General features: G+C 46.6%; 1 long non-coding RNA gene across 1 annotated transcript; it reads right to left on the reverse strand.

The window, feature by feature from the left end:
- Positions 1–2,446: 2,446 nt before the first annotated feature.
- Positions 2,447–19,364, reverse strand: LOC141981775 (uncharacterized). Its single transcript, XR_012637910.1, has 3 exons — positions 18,948–19,364; positions 17,046–17,114; positions 2,447–2,645 (listed from the first exon to the last, which is right to left on the reverse strand). It is a non-coding gene; the product is annotated as an uncharacterized LOC141981775 (long non-coding RNA).
- Between the last annotated feature and the right edge of the window lie 887 nt (positions 19,365–20,251).

Genomic DNA, 20,251 nt, shown 5'->3' on the forward strand with positions numbered 1-20,251 from the left:
TCAATGTGACTAGCTTGGAATGTAAGGATGTGACCGTTCGCTTCCCAGCTTATGGTTGCCTCTGCTGCTTAGCCAAAGGCCTTAGTCTAAGAACAGGGCCTCAGACTGTCACAGTAAGGCCTGGTCTACACTGGGTAGGGGATCGATCTAAGATACTGAACTTCAGCTACGAGAATAGCATAGCTGAAGTTGACATATCTTAGATTGACTTAGAATCACTTACTTCGCATCCTCGCGGCGCGGGATCGGTGGCCGCCGCTCCCCTGTCGACTCTGCTTCAACTTCTTGCCCTGGTGGAGTTCCGGAGTCGACGGCAGAATGATCGGGGATCGATTTATCGCATCTACACTAGACGCAATAAATTGATCCCCAATAGGTTGATCACTACCCACTGATTCATAGATTCATAGATATTTACGTCAGAAGGGACCATTATGATCATCTAGTCTGACCTCCTGCACAACGCAGGCCACAGAATTTCACCCACCACTCCTCCGGCGGGTAGTGTAGACGTGACCTAAGAGAAGGCCCTTACACCGGCAGACAGTGATTCTGATTCTTTCTTTTATACTCTATTACTAGCTAAGTGATAAGAATACACCTAAATTAGAGTATAGGCCTTTACAGACAGGCCTAAATATCTATATCCAAACAGATCACTCACAGGGGGACCCATCTCAAAGAACCGTTACTGCACAAGATGAATAAATTCTTGTCCATTATCCATGACCAGAATAAAATTTGTACTTGCCCATTATCAATATGTGGCATTCTGGATGTCCATAACTTTGCTTCTGATCATGATTGAAGCAATTTGCATCAATCAATTTCTTAATAAATCTTATAAGTCAGTGCAGTCTAACTGCTAAGTTACAATATTGCTGGAACCCGCCCCCCTGCCCTTATTTCCTAATTACTTCTGCAATTATGTTGTTCACCTATTCTTCTGCAGTCACTTGTCTAACTCTCAACTTGAGAGTGCTGGGTTAAACCCTTGGGCCTTATTTGGTTCATTTTAAAATCAAGCCTTAGCATAAGCCATTCACACTAGTCCTCACACGTATAAAACAGGCCTTTCCTTATAACAACACCTAATAACCCCATTATTTGTGCTCTCCTACTTGCCCTCTAGCATATTTCAATCTAATAAGCATTACAACTTTGTCAAGTATTGTACCATGTAATATTACTAATATCTTGCTGAGCAAAAAGATTTAAATATCAGATTTTAGAAATAAGATAGGGTCATAGGTCAATAGGAAGTTAGAGTTTTAAGTCAGTTGGAAAAACTATATTTAAAAGGTAGTGGTGAATTTATGAACCCTGTTCTCCTTTAAGGGGAGGAGGTGGTTATGGATAGAACTGGTTAGAAAAAGGGACACTGAAAAAATTGTCCCTTTTTGACTGAAAAAATTATAAATTAATTTTTTATAAGCTTTAATTCAAGTTTCCTCTAATCTTATCTGAAAGGGAATGTAACAAGCGGTCACTCCTATAGTGAGTAATTAACAGCTGGGCCTGTTTAGGAAAGCAGGCTTTAATATAGGCAGTACTGGGGCTTTGGGAAGGGCCCTTGCTTCCAGCGAGAAATGTATTTGGTCTGCACTCCAAGCCAACAGGACCTTGATCTAAAGGACCTGGGGTTGAACTGTATGTAGGGCTAGAGACTGTATTCAGACTATATTAGACTTTCAAGCCTATTGTATTATTCCTTGGGAGTTCACTCCTCCAGGGCATCTTGAATAAAACTTTATTTCCTGCCTACATCTGGCATAGAAAGGCCCGGAATGAGAGTGGGAGTATTTGGCTTCTATACTTGCAAAACCTGGCTGTTATTTCAAAAATATGACCTGGAATGTGTTCTGAGGTGCTGATTCTTAGAGTACAGAAGTGTGAATGAACAATAAATGTCTGATCTAATGATCCCATTTAATTTTAGAAAACACTATTGGGAGAGGTGAGTTGGAGTAGAATAAGGGGTTGTAAAGGTGAGCAGTCCAGATAAAGATGCAGCAAGTAGACAAAACCTGGCTTCTGTTTCACCTGTTTTTAAAAGTACCTGTATACTATACTGTGAATGCATGCTCAGACATCAGTCTGGAAGAAGAAGATTTTCAGAAAATTGAGTGTAGGAAATCAATTTAAACTACCTTAACTATAGTGTTTGCTACTTGCAAACATTATTGTATCTTTCACTTTGTTATTTGCTGTTGAATATACTTTTCAATTAATCCAGTCAAGTTCAATTGTTCAAACTTTTAAGTTTAAAAGAGCTGCATTCTCAATTTTTAAAATCTAGTTTTACAAAAAGATGAGCGTAAAGAATAGTTAATCCCAGCAACTAAAAGAAAAATTATTCTGATAGTATTTTCTGATTTGAATCAAATTCTAAAAAAATTAAAATGCAATTTTCTGTTTCTTCTTCGAGTGCTGTCCCTATGGGTGCTCCACTTCAGGTGTTGGTGCGTCCCAGTGCCGCTGATCGGAGATTTTCGGTAGCAGTGCCTGGTCAGGATGCGTGTGCACAATAGCTGTCTCGCAGCGCCATTGGCGCTTCATCTAGTGCTCGTGCGACCTGACCCCGTCAGTTCCTTCTCAGCCGTCCTTGGCTGCAGACGGAGCTCCAATGGCAGTGTTGGAAAAACCTAGAAAAGAGTTAGAAATAGTTGTTTGTTAAGTTTTAGTTATTAGTACTTAGACTGTTCATCATTAGTCTTAGGTTTCCATTTTAAATTAATTAGACTTTTCTCTAAAAAAAAAAAAACAAAAACCAAAAAAACCTCAGGGATAAACCCCTCAGTTTTTCCTCTTAAGTTGAACCACTTAAAAAAAAGAAAAAAGAGAGAGAGAGATAGAAAATGGAAATGCCAGGCTCTCCTGGTTTTAAAAGATGCACTTTGTGTAAGGACACTATACCTATCTCTGATGGGCACTCACAGTGTGTCCGTTACTTAGGGGAGGCACACATTCCTCAAAAATGTGCCTACTGCAGCAACCTCAAAGCCAGAGTGAGAAGGGATAGAGATTTCTGACTCAAAATGATTCTTAATGAGAAATCCCTAATGCCACCTTCTGATCCAGGAAAAACCCCATTGGGGGACTCTCCGGGGGACTCTCCAGGTGCCTCCTCCCTGGACAGAGTGAGTACCCTTTCCTCCAGAAAATCCAGGAGGACGGAGACATCTGCAGCACATGGAGAACCATTAAAGAGAAAACGGTCTCTGGTGAGATTGCTATCCTTGATGCTGTTGGCCAGCAGGGTGAGCACATTTGCTGCTCCAGGCACATCCGGCACCGTCCATACAGCGACCTCTGCCGGCAGAGACAAGGAGTTGAGTAGTAGGCACAAACCAGCCTCCTTCTCCCAGACACTGAATGCTTCCAGGAAGGACACGATGCCAAAAGCATCGCCGATTGCAATGCCACCTCCACTAGTGCCAACTACTATGGAGCTGTTGCCCGAACGACCTAAAACGCACACAAAAGAGTGGCGCCGACAGGACTGACTTCCCAGGCGTCGGCACAGAAAAGCACAGCACCAGCACCCACAGCACCATGCATCTTCACTCAACCAACAGACAAGGCAGTATCTTCCACTCCAGATTCTCCTATACTTGTCACCGATGGTTCCTTGGTACCGACGGCACCAGAACAGCCAGATTCACTGACTGCTCTACAGTTTTCCAGAGACGAGGAAGACGACCTGGAGGCGGCAGTCTTCTGCTCCAGGCATTCCTCCCCATCAGGCACCGGGCCACTGGCATTGCATGCGAGTGCCAGGACCATCTTAACAGAGACATACCCCCATGGCTAGATAACCCATGGATGTGCCCCCCCCCCATGCCATTCTCAATGCAGTGGGCACATTGGGACCTATGGCGGTCTACAAGTCTCAGATCCACAGACCTCACACCTCACAAAGGCGACAGGTATGCCCTCCTGCAGCAACAACAACAGAGCCCTCGGAGGCACCTGAGGATTCCGTAGAGGAATTGGATGGTTCCAATACTCATGACTTCTCACCAGCCCACAACTCATCTTCATCTCCAGATGAGGTGGTAATGCCCCCTCTGCCCACCGTTGCAGATGATTCAAAACAATTCCAAGACTTATTCAAACAAGTGGCACAAAGCCAGAATATCCCTCTCAAAGAGGTGGCTGAAAACCAACATCAGTTCTTGAAAATCCTACAGCTGGCTTCCACGACAAAGATAGCACTGCCAGTAAATGACGCCATGATGGAGCTGGCAGAAACAGTATGGCAAACACCAGCCACCATACCTCCAACATGCAAAAGAGCTGACAGAAAATAATATGTGCTCAATAAAGGCATGGACTTCCTCTTCTTGCATCCACAACCGAACTCCTTGGTGGTGGATGCAATGAACCAATGAGGGAAACAACCCCAGTATAAAACCACACCACATGACAAAGACTCTAAGTCTACACTAGCAATGCTAAAGCGCTTTAATGTGCCTTGTGTGGTCACGACTCTAATAAAACCCCACCTCCACGAGGGGCATAGCTACCAGTGCTGAGTGAGAAAGTTACAGCACTGTAAATTGCAGTGTAGACAAGCCCTAAGAGACTAGATTTGTTTGGTCACAAAGTCTATTCATGAGCAAACCCTCCAGTTTCGCATAGCCAACTATACTGCCGTACTTGCAAAGTACAACCATGATGATTACCAGAAACTCAACGAATTCCCCACAAACATCCCAGAAGACAAAAGGGAGCAATTCCAATCTATCTTGACTGAAGGACAACTTGTAACAAGGACAGCGTTACAAGTGTCCCTTGACGTCACGGACATGGCTGCTTGTATGACGGCTACGGCTATAGTCATATGGAGGGCCTTGTGGTTACAATCCTCTGGAATTCCAAGGGACCTCCAAACTAAAGTTGAGGACCTCCCCTTTAACAGAGAAAAATTATTCTCCACTAAGATGGACAAAGTCCTACACTAAATGAAGGACTCTCAAGTGACACTCCGAACTCTGGACATCTATATGTCCCCTAACAGAAGTAGGAGGTATCAACCATACCTTCGTAAATGGGACAACACAGCACAGCGCCCACAGAGACCTTTCGACAAATCGAGACCTTGACACCGATCCCAGAGATGTCAACCACCTCAGTCTCAATCAACAGTGTCGCAGGCACCATCCACCAAGACACAATTTTGAAGCTTTGGTCGAGAGTCTAACCAACCTCCCCCAACATCAAGCGCAACATTTACAAAATATCCAAATGTTTGGTCATCGATTTATGACCATTCTACCCAGCATGAGCCTTCACTGGGTACTGGAGATAATAAGATTGAGCTATACCATCCCATTCACCTCCATCCCACCTACCCATCCCCCTTCCCTGTCCCTCTTCAGGGAAACTCTCACAAGCATCTTCTATGACAAGAAGTAAACCATCTTGTACAGCTAGGTGCCATGGAACATGTTCCAGTACAACACGGGGGAAGGGGTTCTACTCCCATGATTTCTTAACTCAAAAGAAAAATGGAGGATGGAGACCCATTCTAGATCTCAGAACACTCAAAAAATTTACACATACCCACAAATTCAGAATGGTCATGCTGACATCAGTAATTTCAGTGCTGTAATAAGGGGACTGGTTTTCAGCCGTTGTCGTCCAAGATGCATATTTTCATATCACTATACACCCCGCACACAGACAATTCGTACGGTTCACAGTAGGGAGAGACCACTTCCAATACAGGGTGTTACCATTCGGACTCTCGATGTTTCAAAGCGTCTTTACCAGAACACTGGCCATAATAGCAGCACAGCTATGCAGATCGGGATTAATGATATTTCCATACTTGGACAATTGTCTACTGAAGGGTCGCACTCAAGCAGAAACAATAAACTTCACACAGAGGACTATAACTAAGGCTAAGATTTTATCATGGATATTTTTAGTAAAAGTCACGGACAGGTTACGGGCAATAAAGAAAAATTCACATAAGCCTGTGACCTGTTCCTAACTTTTACTAAAAATATCCCTGACAAAATGGGGAGCCCAGCTGTGGGGTCCCACACTGCCTGCAGAGGTTGAGCAACTGTGGGGACTGCTCCAAGCTCTGGTGGCCCCCACTGCCTGTGTGGGCTTGGAGCTCCAGGGTTCCCTGGCTCAGAGCTCTGGGGTACCCCTGCCACATGCAGTGGCTGGGAGCTTTGAAGGACCCCTGGCGCCCATGGCAGCTCAGAACTCTGGAGGACCCGCTGCCCTTGGTGGCTCAGAGTCCGGGGTACCCCTGCCACCTGTGTCAGCTTTTAGCTTCCAGGTCCCCACCCCCCGCAGCAACTGGGAGCTCCGGGGGGCCCCCTGCCATCTGCATCAGCCGGGATCTGCGGGGAGGGAGCCCCCACTTCGGCCAGCAGCTGTGGCCCCATCGCCTGCGGTGGCTGGGAGCTGTGGGGGGCCCCCCACTGTCCATGGCTGCAGGGAGCACTGTGGGGGGCACCCGTGGGCATGGGACCCTGCAGTTTCTGGCCGACAGGGCTGAATTCATGGAGGTTGCTGGAAGTCACGGATTCTGTGACTTCTGCGACCTCCATGAAAAAATCATAGCCTTAACTATGACACCTTTCCATACCCTAGGGTTACAAATAAGCAAGAAGAAATCTACTCTAGTTCTGGTTCAACAACTAGAATTTATCAGAGCTTAGCTAGACTCAATAGAAGCCAAAGCATCACTAACAATGACCACTTTCATATCGGTTGTCACAAAGAGCCCAAAGGTCTTTGTACACACCTGCCTACAACTATTAGGACACTTTGCAGCCTCCATGCATGACTGCACATGCGCTGTCTCCAGGGATGGCTGAGCACAGTATACATACCATACAAGCACACCCTAAACAGAATCCTGACAATACCACCAAAAGTCCTGCAATCATTACAATGGTGGAGAAACTCAGGCTATGTGTGTGCAGGGATCCTGTTTCAACAAGACCCAACATCCATCCTGATCACAGGTGCTTCACTGATCGGATGGGCACACACACAGATCAACACACAATCCAAGGAAAATGGTCTCCTGTGGAGACACTATTATACATGCATCTACTTGAATTATGAGAAGTTCGATACATCTGCCAACATTTCCTACCAATGATAAGAAGTGAATCGGTAAGAAGGACAGAAAACATAGCTTGTTTGTTCTAAATAAACAGGCAGAGAAGAGCTTGATTTCATTCCCTATGCACAGAAGCCATAAAATTATGGAACTGATGCATTACCCACAATACCGCGTTGTACCTCCTGGGCCAACAGAACACGACGGCAGACAAATTGAGCAAACAGTTTTCACAACAATACTAATGGGAACTGAACGATGACCTCACACAACAAATATTCTGCATGTGGGGGTCATTACACATCCATCTGTTGCAACGTCACAAACCCACAAATGTCCAAGGTTTTGCTTGCGAGCAGGACTAGAACCACGATCCCAAGGGGATGCCTTTCTCATCTGATGGAACTCGTTCCTCCTGTACATGTTTCCACTGATAACATTTGTGGCAAAATACCTTGTTCACCTCAGCAGGCTCAGTCCTTTTTAGCCTTGGAGACGCAGGTTTGGGGCAAGGCAAATCCTTATAGGTGGCACAGGGTCCTGCTACTCCTCTCCTCAGTCAGTCCCTTGTGCTTATTTTCCTTCCCTTCTGGGGAGCGAGTGCAGCCTCGCTACAGGGAAGGTTTGGTGTCTTGCTGCAAACAGCCTACTGGCAGCTTCCCCGCTCCTCTCGCTCCCTCACTCTCCCCCTCCTTCCACCCAGGGGAGGGTTTAAAAAGGTCCCAAGTAGTTGGAGTCAGCTAAACCGAATAGGTTCCCTAGCAACCCCTTTTCCAGCTGAACCTTATTGCCCCGTGGTTCTCTCTCCTCAGTGGATAGGGAGGGGCCTTTTAATCCCCTGGGACTAATTACTACCCCTCCCCCCCACGTTTTGTAGCTGTTTGTCCGGAGTTTACCACACATTAATATTCAGAGTGATACACAAGATATGGAACAACAGAGACCTGGTCATACTGATAGCTCTGACATGGCCCAGACAGACGTGGTATTCATAGAATATCAAGGTTGGAAGGGACCTCAGGAGGTCATCTAGTCCAACCCCCTGCTCAAAGTAGTACTAATTCCCAACTAAATCATCCCAGCCAGGGCTTTGTCAAGCCTGACCTTAAAAACCTCAAAGGAAGGTGTCAAGGTTCCTTCCCCACTCTGAACTCTAGGGTACAGATGTGGGGACCTGCATGAAAGACCCCCTAAGCTTATTCTTACCAGCTTAGGTTAAATGCTGCCACCACCAAAGTGTTACACAAAGAACAGGGGAAGTGCCCACTTGGAAACGTCTCCCCCCCACCAAATATCCCCCCAAGCACTACACCCCCTTTCCTGGGGAAGGCTTGATAAAAATCCTCACCAATTTGCATAGGTGAACACAGACTCAAACCCTTGGATCTTAAGAACAATGAAAAAGCAATCAGGTTCTTAAAAGAAGAATTTTAATTAAAGAAAAAGTAGAAGAATCACCTCTGTAAAATCAGGATGGTAAATACCTTACAGGGTAATCAGATTCAAAACAGAGAATCCCTCTAGGCAAAACCTTAAGTTACAAAAAGACACAAAAACAGGAATATACATCCCATTCAGCACAACTTATTTTATCAGCCATTTAAACAAAACAGAAATCTAACGCATATCTAACTAGATTGCTTACTAACTCTTTACAGGAGTTCTGACCTGCATTCCTGCTCTGGTCCTGGCAAAAGCATCACACAGAGAGAGAGAACCCTTTGTTCCCCCCATCCAGCTTTGAAAGTATCTTGTCTTCTCATTGGTCATTTTGGTCAGGTGCCAGTGAGGTTATCTTAGCTTCTTAACCCTTTACAGGTGAAAGGGTTTTTCCTCTGGCCAGGAGAGATTTAAAGGTGTTTACCCTTCCCTTTATATTTATGACAGAAGGAGATTCCACCACCTCCCTAGGCAACCCATTGCAGCGCTTTACCACCCTCCTAGTGAAAAAGTTTTTCCTAATATCCAACCTAAACCTCCCCCACTGCAACTTGAGACCATTACTCCTTGTTCTGTCATCTGCTACCACTGAGAACAGTCTAGATCCATCCTCTTTGGAACCCCCTTTCAGGTAGTTGAAAGCAGCTATCAAATCTCCCCTCATTCTTCTCTTCCGCAGACTAAACTCTCCCAGTTCCCTCAGCCTCTCCTCATAAGTCATGTGTTCCAGTCCCCTAATCATTTTTGTTGCCCTCCGCTGGACTCTTTCCAATTTTTCCACATCCTTCTTGTAGTGTGGAGCCCAAAACTGGACACAGTACTCCAGATGAGGCCTTACCAATATCGAATAGAGGGGAACGATCACGTCCCTCGATCTGCTGGCAGTGCCCCTACTTATACATCCCAAAATGCCAATGGCCTTCTTGGCAACAACGGCACACTGTTGACTCATATCCAGCTTCTCATCCACTGTAACCACTGGGTCCTTTTCTGCAGAACTGCTGCCTAGCCATTCGGTCCCTAATCTGTAGCAGTGCATGGGATTCTTCCGTCCTAAGTGCAGGACTCTGCATTTGTCCTTGTTGAACCTCATCAGATTTCTTTTGGCCCAATCCTCTAATTTGTCTAGGTCCCTCTGTATCCTATCTCTACCGTCCAGCGTATCTACCTCTCCTCCCAGTTTAGTGTCATCTGCAAACTTGCTGAGGGTGCAATCCACGCCATCCTCCAGATCAGTAATGAAGATATTGAACAAAACCGGCCCCAGGACCAACCCTTGGGGCACTCCACTTGATACCGGCTGCCAACTAAACATGGAGCCATTGATCACTACCCGTTGAGCCTGACGATCTAGCCAGTTTTCTGTCCACCTTATCGTCCATTCATCCAGCCCATACTTCTTTAACTTGCTGGCAAGAATACTGTGGGATAAGGTGTCAAAAGCTTTGCTAAAGTCAAGGAACAACACGTCCACCGCTTTCCCCTCATCCACAGAGTCAGTTATCTCATCATAGAAGGCAATTAGATTAGTCAGGCATGACTTGCCCTTAGTGAATCCATGCTGACTGTTCCTGATCACTTTCCTCTCTTCTAAGTGCTTCAGAATTGATTCCTTGAGGACCTGCTCCATGATTTTTCCAGGGACTGCGGTGAGGCTGACTGGCCTGTAGTTCTCCGGATCCTCCTCCTTCCCTTTTTTTAAAGATGGGCACTACATTAGCCTTTTTCCAGTCGTCCGGGACCTCCCCCGATCGCCATGAGTTTTCAGAGATAATGGCCAATGGCTCTGCAATCATATCCGCCAACTCCTTTAGCACCCTTGGATGCAGTGCATCCGTCCCCATGGACTTGTGCTCATCCAGATTTTCTAAATAGTCCCGAACCACTTTTTTTTCCTCCACAGAAGGCTGGTCACCTCCTCCCCATACTGTGCTGCCCAGTGCAGTAGTCTGGGAGTTGACCTTGTTCGTGAAGACAGAGGCAAAAAAAGCATTGAGTACTTTAGCTTTTTCCACATCCTCTGTCACTAGGTTGCCGCCCCCATTCAGTAAGGGCCCCACACTTTCCTTGAGCTTTTTCTTGTTGCTAACATACCTGAAGAAACCCTTCTTGTTACTCTTAATATCCCTTGCTAGCTGCGACTCCAAGTGTGATTTGGCCTTCCTGATTTCACTCCTGCATGCCCGGCAATATTTTTATACTCCTCCCCTGGTCATTTGTCCAATCTTCCACTTCTTGTAAGCTTCTTTTTTGTGTTTTAGATCATCAAGGATTTCACTGTTAAGCCAATCTGGTTGCCTGCCATATTTACTATTCTTTTTACACATTGGGATGGTTTGTTCCTGCAACCTCAATAAGGGTTCTTTAAAATACAGCCAGCTCTCTTGGACTCCTTTCCTCCTCATGTTATTTTCCCAGGAGATCCTGCCCATCAGTTCCCTGAGGGTGTCGAAGTCTGCTTTTCTGAAGTCCAGGGTCCGTATTCTGCTGCTCTCCTTTCTTCCTTGTGTCAGGATCCTGAACTCGACCATCTCATGGTCACTGCTTCCCAGGTTCCTACCCACTTTTGCTTCCCCTACTAATTCTTCTATGATTCTCTGATTAAAAAGGAGTTGCCAAACAGCAGGAAATTAACATGCGTACCACTTACTTCCCAAAATGGAAGAGGTTCTACATGTGGTGTCATAACAACCATATACCAGCACTTACAGCACTGATTCATTCAATTCTGGAGTATATTACAATTGAAACAATCAGTCTATCCATTTGTTCACTTAGGGTACACCTCGCAGTCATAACCGCTTTCCATAACACGATCGATGGTGTTTCATCCTTCACTCACCTGATTACGAAGCACTTTCTCACAGGCATTCAGAACATGTATCCTGAAGTTCACAACCCTACACCACCATGGGACCTAAATCTGGTCCTCAGAGCATAGGTGCTGACTTCTACTGGTGCCAGTGGATGCTCGGCCCCCCTCTGCACCCGGCTCTGCCCCGACTCCACCCCTGCCCCGCCCCCTCCCGTGCCCATTCCAACCCCTTCCCCAAAGTTTCACCCCCTTCCTGCCCCTATTCCGACTCCTTCCGCGTTTCACCCTAAGCTGCATGGGTCTACACAGGAGGCTACCCTCCACACTCTTGATGTTAGAAGAGTACTAGCATTCTACCTAGATAGAACGAAATCTTACCAAAAGTTGCCGAGACTCTTCGTTTCCACCACTGAACGATCGAAGGGCGCAGCCATTTTGAAACAAAGACTACTGAAACGGATCTTGAATTGCATCCATTTATGTTACCAACACCAAAATATAGACAGGGATCAGAGCCCATTCAACGAGATCAGTTTCGACCTCGACAGCATTTTTACATAATGTTCCAATCAGAGAACTATGTCACGCTGCCACTTGGGCTTCTATACACACTTTCACAAACGACTACGCAATAACACAGAGCTCAGAGGCTGATGCAATCCTTAGCCTTACGGTACTAGCCTCAACTGTACAGACAACTCTAAAACCCATTCTTCCATAATGGGGCACTGCTCTACAGTCACCTGGTGTGGAGCACTAACAGAGACCGCACTTGAAGAAGAAGAGAAGGTTACTCACCTTGTGCAGTAACTGAGGTTCTTCGAGATTTTTATCCCTGTGGGTGCTCCACTACCCTCTACTTTGGAGTTCACAGGAAGGACTCTACAGTAGAGAAGGACCCAAGGGGGTCGGGCCTCATGAGTGCGAGATGAAGTGTCAATGGCACTGCGAGACAGCTACTGTGCACATGCATCCTGACCAGACACTGCTACTGAAAATCTCTGATTGGAGATGCCGGGATGCCCCAATACCTGAAGTGGAGCACCCACAGGGACACACATCTCAAAGAACCTCACAAGTTACTCGCAAGATGAGTAATCTTCTCATATCTAATGACATCAGAGAAAGCACTACTCTGCTTTTATTCTAAAGTAGAGGGTTAGAAAAATAATCTATAATTTACAATGAAAACTCTAACAAATACAGAAACTCTTTATGTACATGAGATACGGGGTTATAGTGATATTGATTTAAAATCCATTATTCACCCTGGGTTTAAAAACATGAAACAATCTTTAACCACAAATACTACATTGCATTTTGTTCATTTGAACCAAAGATGACTAAGTATTTCATGATACGTCATTATATAATGGTTTGGATTCCATGCAGCTTGTCTTCAAATAAGATTTACTGATGGAAAATATAAACCAGAAGGATGTTGTCCTTTATTTTTCAGAATTTCAAATGAACAAGATGTCCTAGAAGGTGTAAGTATGCTGTATTTTAAAGTTAAAATTGTGAGTTTCCTAGAGCATAGTTTGATGGAAACCCCATTGTTTTATGGAAGACAGTGATTAAATTATTACTGTTTATCCTCATCGCTTCAGCAAAGGGAAAAGGTTTTTAAAGAGTCAAAATAAAGACCAGAAAAGTCACATATACCCAGCTATATCAGATATAACTGCAAGAGAAATGGACTCAGACTAACATTTACACTTTCAGGAATGTACTATAAAATAGGGATGAAAAATGTAAACCATTAGTTAAGCATTAGTCTTACCGGTTAACCCGCCTTAATCGTTAACCCCAGGGCCAGCCAGCTGGCCCCAGCGGCCCTGTGCCAGCCAGCCAGCCGAATGATCCTAGCAGCCCTGCACCAGCCAGAGTGGCCTCAGCCCCAGCCACACCGGCCAGCCAGATTGGCCCAGGCCCCAGCCACGCCGGCAGACCGGATCAGCCCCAGATGTGCTGGCTGGTCAGCCCTTTAATTGGTTAACTGTTTAAACAAAATATTTTTTAATCATTTTAAACGATATTTATATGCCTACTATAAAAAGAGAACTAATTTAATCCAGAACTATTTTGCTTCCACTGTAAGGGGAAAAAACCCTGAAAATTGACAGGAATGCCTAGACAGTAAATTCACAAGTCCAAGAAATAGAAGACTTCAAATAAATAAAGTCTGGGAAAAATTAAGGGCTTGAACCTGCACAGTGCTGAATATCTCCCTTAGCAGTGCTGAGTAGAGCTGGTCAGAATTTTTCCAACAGAACATAGTTTTATTGGAAAACACTGATTCCTTATAGTGAAATGTTTCACAATTACTATTACAGATTCAATGAAAATTTCATTGAAACACAGGCAACTTTCCATTGGAAACCCTCACGGTGGCAGGTTGCCTATCAGTCCATGGACATTAAGCTGGAGCCAGGGTCGTGGGGGCGGGCAGGCTCCCCGATCCATTGACAACAGCCCCGGCTGGAGCCAGGACCTTTTGGGTTGCTAGGCTCCATAATAGGGAGTCAGCCAGAGCCCATGCTGGAACCAGGACTCTGAGGGTTGACACCCTGGCAGCAGCCTTGGGACACCTGCCTGGAGCTGTGACTCTCAGGGGCTGATAGGCTCACCGCTCCACAGCAGCAAATCTGCCTGCCCTCTCCCCTGCCCCTCCCTGAACCCCAGCTGGAGAAGGGAGCCTAGCAGCCCCAAGAATCCAAGCTCCAGCATTGGTGGAATCTGCCTCCTGGAGCAGCTAAGTGATATAGGCATGCCTGTCAATCTTCATGCAAGTTGTGCAAAAATGTCAATTTCACATTTTGTTTCAGGAAGACCATATTTTCATGTTTCTGAAATAATATTCAGGGATCTCCAGTTTTCCAGGAAATTTTGGCAAATTTGCTTTAGTTTCAAATTGGGATGAAAGCAGATTCAAAAATACCAAAACCAAAATATCCAAGTTTTAGCAAGCTCTAGTACTGAGTACCCTCCACCGATTTCAAAGAGCGCCCAGCACTTTCCAGGATTGAGTCCTGGAGTATTTCTCCCTCTACATTTAGACATTTCAATTCTTTCTTATATAACAGAAATAACTATAAGTAAGGCTACGTTTTAGTCACAGGTATTTTTAGTAAAAATCATGGACAGGTCACGGGCAGTAAACAAAAATTCACGGCCTGTGACCTGTCCATGACTTGTATACTTTACCCTAAATCTTGGGTGCTGGGGGGCGGGGGGAAAGATGGCCTGGGGCGCTGCGGGTGCTCTGGGGAAGCAGCCCGGTGCTGGGGGATGGCAGGGTTGGGAGTCTCCCTACCTGGCTCCACGTTGGGACCCCTGGTGGTGCTGCAGAGGGTTAAAGGGACTGGGAGGCTCCCTACCTGGCTCCACGTGGCTCTCTGGAAGCAGCGACATGTCCCTTGCTCGACTAATAGGTGGAGATGTGGCCAGGGGGCTCAGCACGTTGCTTCCGCCCTAAGCACTGTCTCAGCAGCTCCAATTGGCTGGGAACCGAGGCCAATGGGAGCTGCAGGGGCAGTGCCTGCAGGAGGGGGCAGCACGCAGAGCTGCTTGGCTGCCTCTCTGCCTAAGAGCTGAGGCAGGTACACATCTCTGCTTTGGGGACGCTCCCCGAGGTAAGTGCCACCCAGAGCCCTCACTCCCTCCCGTGCCCCAATCTCTGTGACTTCCGTGATCTCCATGACAAGCTCGTAGTCTCAATTATAAGACGCAAACTGAAATCAGGATATCTTGTTCTTGTAATTAACTAACATAATATGTCTGTGCTTAGAAATACCAGAAGATTCAAAATGAGTATCAGTTGCTAGCAGAAGAAAAACTGATAATGGAGAACGAACTTCAAAAGATGAGAGAGGAAGAAAAGCTAGGGGTTAGTATAAACATACAAAGTGGCAAAAATAAGTCCGTTGTTCAAAATAGCAACTCTTGATTGATACCAGAAAAATGTCTTCAGAATGTCTTGTGTTTATCTAGTGTAAGTAAATACAAGAAAATATAGCATCTTCTCTCCTGTTTTTTTTTAAACACTTCTTTTTTGAGGTACTGGTATATAGTGCCACTTCGGGGTGCATCCTCACCCTCAGTGGTGCTGAACTTTAGGACCCTTCTGGAAAGCATAGCCTTTTTACCTCATTGAAAATTTTGAGCCAAGGCTGTTAAAAAAAAGGCCCCATGGATGCCTGTAGTCTCACTTCATCCCTTTGCATGACAAGCTGAAGATGTAGGGACCTTCTCTATGTGCCTGGAGTGTTGTTTTTTTTAATTTAAAACTTCCCTAACTTTTTTTGTTCTATCGTGTGCATGCTGTTGCACACCTAGAGCTAGATTGTAATAGCACAGTCTCGCCCTATTTAAGGAATAGTACATTGGTGTGTCACCCCAGCAGCAGTGCAGAGAAGGTGTCATGGATTTCAGAGTATGGTATGCTTTGAAACCCTTCTGCAATCTCTTGTGAGTGCATCCTTTCCAGTGATAGACTCTGTGGCTTCACTTCACTCCAGGAGAATCCTGCAACACTGCCACTCTCAGACAAGGTTCCTAGGCTTCAGCACCCCTGTCTGAGATTGTTCCATTAGAGGGGCCAATTTAGGTAGCACACTGCAGGAGTCACCTTTCTTGGGAGCTTTGTAACAAACAAACAAAAAATAAAAAGTAAACAGCAACACAGGTCAGTATTTGTAAAACAGTATTATTTTATGGTTAACAGAAACACAGTAGTCAGAGGTACGGGTTAAAATCACAAAGAAGGCCTATACACTGAATCTTACTTTACCTTTTAGCTTCTCCTTGCTAGTTAAGGAGGTTCTGCTCAGCCCATGCAGCCTTGGGTTGGGAACAGAGCCCAGATGCCTGCAGCCCCTGCTTCTGGCTCCCTTCCATCATCTCTCCTCTTACAGTTTCTCAGGGCTGCTTTTTAACAGAACCAAATGCCCTTTGTTTAGCTTTTCCTCCTCAAGGGTCATCCCCTCCTTTATCCTAAGCCAAGAGTGTCTGCCTAGTCTGCCCAACTAGGTGGGAGACAATATTTTACAGTTGTATGACTGGTGAAGCATGATGGGTGATAGAGTTAATTCAGATCTCTCTCTCTTCCTGGTCTCCTGCATGGGGTAGCTCTGGACAGGAGTTAGCCCTTTGAGTCCAAGGAGCCAACAATACAAAAGTGGGTAGGTAAACTGAGTTACATTTTCTTTAAAAATGCCAAAATCTTCCATATGCTTTGCAGAAGGAATCATGCCTTTGAAATACAGATCTTTCTCTGCTCCCTCGCTTGCTTCAGATCAGGACCAGACCAGTAACAGATTACTTCTCCCTCTCTGTACTGGCTACTCATCGTTAGATAGAAACAAGGCTCTTCCCAGTCTCCAACCTTCCCTTCCTACTCCGTGTCCACCTGCTTGGAGGGGTGAGTACTAGGAGTACAGTGCCCATTTACCTCTTTACATCCCTGGATCCAAGGTCAAGGGAGGTGTCACAAATTAGTGGATCTTACTTTGCCCCATAGCCTCATCCATAATCTAGCCCTTAGTTTTTGCCAGGACTTCTCCTTTCCCTGGAAACCTACCTACATCCCTGTTGTTTGTTCTTCCTGGAGGAAGCCCAGACCCTGGATTGCTATGTGATGTGTAAGGACTTCACACCTCAAACCCTCTGTAATAGGCAGTGCAGGCTTTTTACCTTCTTCACCAAAGAAGCCTTGTGGAAGGGCATCCTGGAGGAGCCTTCTGCAGGGTTTGTACTTCAAACCTGTAGATCAAAAAGCATAAGTCTCTTCAGTTTGAGTGAAAGGACCAGATCCACTAGCTCATAAGCAGTAACAAGTAGATAAACCTCTGGGCTCTAGCTACTAGAGGAGGACAAAGAGACACATTGTTTTTGTGTGTGTGTTACCCTTTAGAAGCCTCACTCCTGGTCTTCCAGACTGTAAAGTAAGTGTTCTTATACCACAAGAGTTTAAAAAAAAATAAAACCCACTTCAGAAGGCAGTTTTCTGACTGCCTACCTGACAGATTTTCAATGCAACTGAGAGCTGGTCTTCATGGCGATTTAGTGCTGGCAAGCTGGGGTGTGAATCTACACACCTCCCTGCTGTAGACCCTGCTATTGTTCACTAAATTTTCTGTATTACATAATCCTTACTGTGTGGCAGCAGGGTCTGCGCAGCAGGCTGATGCACTGTAGATTTACATCCTGGCTTGCCACACTCCAAATTGCAGTATAAGTTAATAGACTAAGTCCAGAAGGCACCATCGTGATCATCTACTCCGGGGTGGGCAAACAACGGCCTGCAGGCTGCATCCAGCCATTTTAATACGGCACTCAAGCTCCCACTGGGGAGCAGGGTCTGGGGCTTGCCCTGCTCCGGTGCTCCAGCCAGGTAGCAGGGTTGGGAACCTCTCCCCATCCTTCCGGAAGCAGCAGCATGTCCCCCCTTGGCTCCTATATGTAGGGGAAGCCAGGGGGTTCCACTCCGCATGCTGCCCCCACCCCAGGCACTGCCCCCACAGCTCCCATTGGCCATGGTTCCCGGCCAATGAGAGCTGCAGGGGAGTCACCTGCAGATGGGGCAGCGCACAGCAAAGCCTCCTGGCTGCGCCTTTGTGTAGGAGCCAGAGGGGGGACATGCTGCTGTTTCTGGTAGCTGCTTGAGGTAAGTGCTGCCTGAGCCCATGCCCCAACCCCTGCCCCTGCCCTGAGCCCCTTCCCACCCTCCAACCCCCCCAATCCCAGCCTAGAGCACCCTCCTGCACCCCAAATCCCTCATTCCCATCCCCACCTCAGTGCCTGCACCCCAGCCGGAGCCCTCACCCTCACCCCATGCCCCAACCCCATCCCTGATTCCTCTCCCACCCTCTGAACCCCTCGGTCTCAGCCCACAGCACTCTCCTACACCCGAAACCCCTCATCCCCAGCCCCACCCCAGAGCCTGGACACTAGCTGGAGCCCCCACCCCACACCCCACCCCCTCTGCCCCAGTCTGGAGCACCCTTCTGCACTCTGAACTCCTCATTTCTGGCCACACACCGGAGCCCACACCCCAAGCCAGAGCCCTCACCCCCTCCCACACCCCAACCCCAATTTCATGAGCATTCATGGCCCGCCATACAATTTCCATACCCAGATGTGACCCTCGGGCAAAAAAGTTTGCCCACCCTGGTCTACTCTGACCTACTGCACATTGCAGGCAACAGAAAGTCATCTACCCACTCCTGAAGTTCTCAAATCTTGATTTAAAGGCTTAAAGTTACAGAGAATCCATCATTTATTCGAGTTCAAACCATCCAGTGACCCAGGCCACATGCTGCAGAGGAAGGTAAGCCCCCCCAGCCCAATGTCTCTGCTAGTATGACCTGGAGGGAAAATACTTCCTGATCCTAAATATGGCAGTCACTTAGACACTGAGCACGTGGGTAAGAGTCACCACCCAGACACCTGGGAAAGGAGTCTCTGTAGTAATTCAGAGGCCTCCTCATCTAGTGTCCCATCTCCAACCATGGGAGATATTTGCTAATAGCAATTGCGGATGGGCCCTATGCCATTGTAGGCAACCTCATCATACCAGCCCCTCCATAAACTTACCAACCTCAGTCCTGAAACAAGTTCGGTTTTTACCCCCACTCCTGGTGGAAGGCTGTTCTAGAACTTCAGTCCTCTTCATCTGATTTCAAGCCTAAACTTGTTGATAGACAGTTTATATCCATTTGTTCTTGTGCCAACGTTGGCCTTTAAATAACTCTTCTTCCTCTCTGGTGTTTATCCCTCTGATGTATTTATAAAGAGTAATCATATCTTCCCTCAGCCTTCATTTTTTAAGACCAAACAAGCCAAGCTCCTTAGGTCTCCTCTTGGAAGGCAGGTTCTCAATTCCTCTTGTGACAAAGTTCCTCCTCTGCCTTGGTGGGTCCTGCACTTATTGGCGGATTTGCTCGCTTCAGAGGTTCACAGCAGCCCTCAGTTTGGTCACTTTCGTGGCTCAAATCTGCCGTTCACTCAGTTAGCCTCATCACTGGCCAGCATGGGGAAAAGGAAGAAGAACAATCCCCGCAGTCTCTGCTGATCCACCTAGTGGATCGGGGAACAGTCCAGAGTTCTTCCCCTCTGGTGGAACCCACAGTCCAGGTCAACTCCTCCGGTACCAAGTAGGGAGTTGGGGGAATGGAGGGATGGGGGGAACCCAGGCCGCCCTCTACTCCTGGTTCCAGCCCAGGGCCCTGTGGATTGCAGCTGTCTACAGTGGCTCCTGTAACAGCTGCGTGACAGCTACAACTCCCTGGGCTACTTCCCCATGGCCTCCTCCCAACACCTTCTTTATTCTCACCACAGGACCTTCCTCCTGATGTCTGATAATGCTTGTACTTCTCAATCTTCCAGTAGTATGCCTTCTCACTCTCAGCTTCTTGTGCCTCTTGCTCCCAGCTCCTCGCACGCACACCACAAACTGAAGTGAGCTCTTTTTTAAACCCAGGTGCCCTGATTAGCCTGCCTGTCTTAATTGATTCTGGCAGCTTCTTGACTGGCTGCAGGTGTTCTAATCAGCCTGTCTGCCTTAATTGCTTCCAGAAAGTTCCCGATTGTTCTGGAATCTTCCCTGTTACCTTACCCAGGGAAAAGGGACCTACTTAACGTGGGGCTAATACATCTGCTTCAAAAAAATCACTCTCCTGTAGCCATCTGGCCTGACCCTGTCACACTCTGCTCATATTAGCAGCCTTTCTCTGCACCTGTTCCAGTTTGAATCATCTTCCCTAAACATGGGAGACCAGAATTGCACACAGTATTCTTGGTTAGGTCTCACCAGTGCCTTGTACAATTGTAACAACACTTCATTATCGCTGCTGGATTGTATTTGCCTTTTCCACAGCTGCACCACATTGGCAGCTCAT

Source organism: Natator depressus, chromosome 2 (assembly GCF_965152275.1).
Source record: "Natator depressus isolate rNatDep1 chromosome 2, rNatDep2.hap1, whole genome shotgun sequence".
Classification (NCBI taxonomy): domain Eukaryota; kingdom Metazoa; phylum Chordata; order Testudines; family Cheloniidae; genus Natator; species Natator depressus.